Source organism: Bolinopsis microptera, chromosome 10 (assembly GCF_026151205.1).
Source record: "Bolinopsis microptera isolate Bmic1 chromosome 10, MBARI_Bmic_1.0, whole genome shotgun sequence".
NCBI lineage: Eukaryota > Metazoa > Ctenophora > Tentaculata > Lobata > Bolinopsidae > Bolinopsis > Bolinopsis microptera.
Genome location: NC_087081.1, coordinates 18,015,111 through 18,021,117, shown reverse-complemented (window position 1 = coordinate 18,021,117; position 6,007 = coordinate 18,015,111).

Sequence of the window (6,007 nt, the reverse complement as noted above, 5' to 3'; positions counted from 1 at the left end):
CCTTTGCAGAGCAAATTTTTCTAAGCCATCAAGGCGAATCATTGTGGTTCATTAGCCAATGAGAGTGGCTTACCATCTTTCAGACAATCAATCAATAAGTTTGGATGTTGATTACATAACTCAATGATTGGTTTCACTCTGAACCTCAAGTAATGGAAAATCCAAAGTAATGACACTCTTGATTGTAAAACAGGTAGGGGAGAAGTATTTTTGATCCTTTCAGTGCTATTGAAGTAAGAAAAACAGTTGTTCCATTTCTTTTCTTGCTCGGATTTTAAATATTCCCAAAAATCCTTTAAAGCGCACAGAGTCTGTAAGTCTTTGAAATCTTTATATGAAGTCGATTTAAAGCAATAACATTTTTTCTATTTGCTTATGTCAAGATGATGGAAGACAGCTCAATCGATGTCTCAACATCCCAAGTTATGTTAGATGCTGAATCTGCTGAGTCAAAATTCAGGGGGGAATGGTTATCAAGTCTGCCACACAGCAACAACCATCATTTTATAAAGAAATATAGACTGTCCTCATTCACCCCATCCCATTGATGGCAATCTGGAGGCTTCATCTGATAAACATGGAGTTAGAATGAACAAATTTTATTGAAAAATGTAGCAAAATATTGACAAAAATTCACTAATGATCTGACCATCTGGCAGCTGACTTTATAATTGTGATTTACGCCTCGTGAATTTTAAATTGTACAACAACCGTTAGTTTTGTAGTCGTAAAATATCTATATTCTAAGGTGACACTGTCAAAGGTAAATTGTCCTTAATGAGTCTTACAAAAAAGTAGCTTACTCAGAATTAACTAAGACTTAAGCCTGTGCATACACTTTACACTCGTAAAATGAAAGTTAGGAAAGCCTATGTTATTCTGCTTATGGGTCACTTACTCTGCACCGCCATATTCCCAGAAACCATTGGCAGATAGGCAGATAATCTGCAAGGAAATTTTCGATTTCGGAGGGAATTTATTGGTCTTGCCCAAAGGAAATTTTAAAAGTTTAAACGATCTCAATTTGAAAAATTTTTATACGAAGTTTTTTTTTCGTTGAAGAGGAAATTTTTCTATAAATAATTTAAAATTGTTGACAATGAAAGGAGGAAAAAACTAACAGTTCTTTTGGATCATATTTGAAGTTCTGTGTTTGTAAATATCACTAAATTGCCGAATTGCTTCTAGGCCCTTCCGTTTAGGAATTATTTGCCTGCCGGCAAACCATATCATTCAATACCTGTCTAGTGTGTAATTTATTTTGTATGCACTCTACATTTTTCAGGATAGGTTGCCTCTACTCTTCAAGGCACAAATAATAAATTGTGAGAACTACTACAGACGGTGGCAAGCTGGAGCCATGTCCTTACTGTTGGTTGTAGAGAAAGCCATTTTGTAACACCACTTTTTTTAAGTGCTTCAGATATATGTTAATGTAGATTTTAATGTGGCCGAGCAAAAAACAAAAAAATTTTCTGATGGGCCATAGCTCCCAAATAGCTTAGAGAACTGTCCTGCTTCACTACTCGCCCTGACATTTGCGCAAGTTGGAAAATTTCCGCGAGCGAACCACAGAAACAGAAAATTGTATCTGCGAGGAAATATAATGTAACTTTCCTGGATGTGGGTATTTCACGTCTAACAATCCGTTTAGTTCTTCCCCATAAATAAGTTTACTAAAATAAGACAATTAGCCTGTAAACATATCAAATGTAATCAACATCGGATTGCCCTGCATGTTGTTTTGATTTTTATTAGGTTCCTAGTATTATCCCTAAGTTCTTAAATTTTTAAGAAACTCTCATTAAATAATTATTGATGTAGTCACTCAGATAATTTATAAATACCATGAACACTTCAACAAAGACCAAATCCTTCCCAACACAAAAAGGTGCATAAATGTTTTCAATTATGTAACTGTATGAAATTATATTTGTTATTATTAACAACATTGGGGAAAATAAGAATTTGTTAATCGAGCTTCTTTCAAAAGCTATGAAAACTAGGAGAATAGCTAGAATATAAAATTATTTCGAAAAAATAAACACATAATATAGCAATGAGCTCCTAATATAAAACAAACCCTTTAAGAATATAAAAAACTAGGTGAATACACATGGTTCTCTAACTCCTGCTCATTTTCTCCTGACACAAAGAAAGTAGATATCCGAAAAACCACATTGAATGTGGATATATTAAAATAGCAACATGAAGCAGGATAAATAATTTGGTACAACATACGTTGATCATAATAACGAGCAACAAAACTTTAACCTCATAACGAAATATGACTATCTTCGAGCATTTTTTACAATGCTATCGATACCGCGCAATTTCACTGTCATTTACAACTTTTAAAAGACAAAAATATCACCGCGCATTCTTCAGACCCTGTGTCGCTGTTCTAAATTTATGTCAAGAGAGTTATTTAAAATTCTTAATAGTACTATTTAAATTTGCTAATAGCATAATCATATTTTATACATTATTAATATTTTATACATTGTGTGCATATATTTATATTTGATTGTAATTAAAGATTTTAAGGCGTTAGTGCCGAGTAATGCCTTCGGGTAGTGCTCCTCAATCAATCAATCAACTAAAAAAATACTTTGTTTTACTATCAAAAAATCGTTACCACCATGTTGACCGCCATTTAATTCTACACCTTTTGGAAACAATTGATTTTTATGAATCTCAAAATTGGCGGTCTGGGGGTCAAGCATACAAAGTGTCATCATAAATTTCAGCTATTGAGTTATTTCAAATTTAAGGATTTAACTGGATCTGGACGAGTCATTTTAAGGTCTATTAAAAAATCGTTACCACCATGTTGACCGCCATTTAATTCTACACCTTTTGGAAACAATTGATTTTTATGAATCTCAAAAATGGCGGTCTGGGGGTCAAGCATAAAAAGTGTCATCATAAATTTCAGCTATTGAGTTATTTCAAATTTAAGGATTTAACTGGATTTGGTAGGGCCTGTCGTGATATCATGGATCGCTTAGGTTCCACCAGGATCTGGAAGTCCTCATAATTCTGCGGCCTCTATGGATCGTCATCTCGTACAACCCTTTATGAATCTTAGGGATTTGGCATGTGAAAATTTGCAGCCTTCCAGACATTGATTGGGTCAACGAGGTGTCGTTCGTCACCTCAAGATCGGGTGACACGGGGCTGACCAGGCCAGAACCCAATTGATTAGGTCTGAGGTTTACCCGATTATGAGCCTGAGGTCACGTGACTATGAAGTCACCAGAGCTTGTTCTCCGAGCTCAAGCTACTTGATCAGGCCTTATATGGAATAATATAGTGTATTGAGTGTAATTGGATCCAATTAGAGGGGCTGCGCAATTATCGCAGCATGATATCACCTTCTGAAACCCAGCATGGAGCTGGGCCAGAGCAGAGATTTGAAAATATAAGGATTATAATTTGTTGATGAAAATCGAAGTGAAAATCATGTAACCCTATGTTTTCGAGGACGGCGAACACGATAAAACTGGTTATAATTATCATACTTCAGGGCAAATTGCTTAAAAATGCACTTGAATGTCATATGTGTTATTATCACAATGCTGGCAAGCATTACCGTCGCCCTTATATTCACAATACTATTTACCCCCTATACTAGTATATCCCCTAAATTGTTTTCCAGGCATTAAGACTCATCGAAAGTAGTTCAGCAGGCATTTTTAAGTTCAAAACATTCTAATTCAATGTTAAAGATGACAGGAATAAGAAATAGTTATGTGGAGGTTTTTAAGAAATTTGCGCAAAATACGCGCCAGCATGTTATACGAAATTAGGTAAAAAACCCAAAATCGCCATATTCAGGTGCCTTAAAAACCATGTTAAAATTGAGTTAGAGATATGAAACTTTGCAGGGCGTCTAGACCTTGTCCAAATCGACTGTAAAAAAAATTTCATGTTTCAGGAGTATCGGGAAGTGGGTTTTCTGGAACCCCTGTTTTACAACAGATTGTCGTGAAGTATCACAGTGCTGGCAAGCACGAGCGGTGTCTTTATTGGGGGTATACTATGTACCCCCTTTACTATTCTATCCCCTTTACTATTATACCCCCTTTACACCCCCTTTGGTACACGTCGGAAGCCTCTTTCGTGCACGCGAAGCGTGCACTCCGGCCGGAGGCGGCGGCCGAAGGCCGACGCCTCCGGCAGGAGTTTTTCAGGCATTAAGACTCATCGGAAGTCGTTCAGCAGATTTATTTTTAGTTCAAAATATTCTAATTTGATGTCAAAGATGTCAGAAATAAGAAATAGTTATGTTGAGATTTTTAAAAAATTTGCATAAAATACTCGCCAGCACTGTTATACGAAATTCGGTAAAAAACCCGAAATCGCCATATTCAGGTGCCTTAAAAACCATGTTAAAATTGAGTTAGAGATCTGAAACTTTGCAGGGCGTCTAGACGTTGACCTAATCGACTGTAAAAAAAGTTTCAAGTTTCAGGAGCATCGGGAAATTGGTTTTCTAGAACCCCTGTTTTACGACAGATTGTCGTGATATATACATACATATATATATACATATATATATTCAGGAACTTAGGAAGAAAGCTCTACGCTCATTCTTCTCAATGAGGCGAATTATCAACACGAAAGCGCTCACTACCAGCACGATGCTTAAACTCATCGATAGTCTAGTAAAGCCTGTAGCGACCTATGCATGTCCCGTCTGGCTCTCATCAACAAACATCGTAAAGGCTATCCTGTCGAAAAAAGAAGAAGTGAGCCTGCCTAAATCTGCAGCTAAAGATCCGCTCGAAACAACTCATCTGAAGATTCTCAAATGGATACTAGGCGTTCACAAGAAAGCTAATAACAACTTCTGCTATGGTGACACTGGTAGAACCCCCTGGACAGTTACCGTCATTCCCCAATGTTTAGCTTACTTCCATCGGGCATCCCTGGCGGTAGAAGGTAACGTGAACACTCTTTTGCACCACACCTTTCAAGAGCAAAAGCTACTGAATCTAACCTGGTATGATGCGTGGTCAACTATTGCCAAGATGAGTACAGTCTCCAAGCCGCAGTTATCACCCACCCTAGACGCTTGTGAGTACATACATGAGACATTTGTTGACCATTGGAAGAGAGATCTCCTCAACCAGCCCAAAATGTCTTTCTACGCAGCGGTTAAATTCGAGTTTGGCGAAGAACCCTATTTAAAGCTCCCCTGCCGGCTTAAAAGGGTCAATATTGCTAAACTCCGATCTAGCAGTCACGATCTTAGGATAGAAAAAGGTCGCTACACCAAAGATCAACTCAACACAGCTCTTAAAACGTGTCGCTTCTGCTGCTCCTCAGAAACGGATGTCATACGTTTTTTAGAGGAGCTCCCCTTCTTTGAAACTCCTATTCTAGAAACCGAAGACCACGTCCTAACTGAGTGCCCCTACTACCATCAACTCAGGTCCAACCTCTCTGACAACCTCAAAAGCCTGTTGATGCTAAAAGAATATGGAGCAATAATGAACTCACTCCATATAAAAGAGTTCGGGAAGTACCTTACAGACTCCTCAAATCTACGTAATCCTCCTAAAACGTCCCTTAACCCTCGCAAACAGATGTAGTACTCGAACTTTATTTACTGGATTACCTTAAATTATTATAGACGATCTTCTTTTATTTTCGTGAAATTGTAAACGGTTAAATTTTACTATTTTTAAATGATTCAGTTTTGATAATTTTATTTATTCATTTTTTCATTTATTCATTCTTGTATAGCCAAGACGAGTCCGTTAGTGTTCTCTCTGGTAATTTCATGTTTAATCCGTTTAAAATCCGTTTATATTCAGGGATAGACGCTTTGCCAGTGAATTATAGCCTGTATTTAAGTGTCCGTAGATTCTAAAGTATAAAAGATACAGCCATTTCGGACCACAGGTCTTGAAGATAATTGTTTAGACTTTAGTTTACATTATGTTAAAAAGTAATTCAACGTCATCATCACCACTTGATGACGTCATCAAGTTAACCA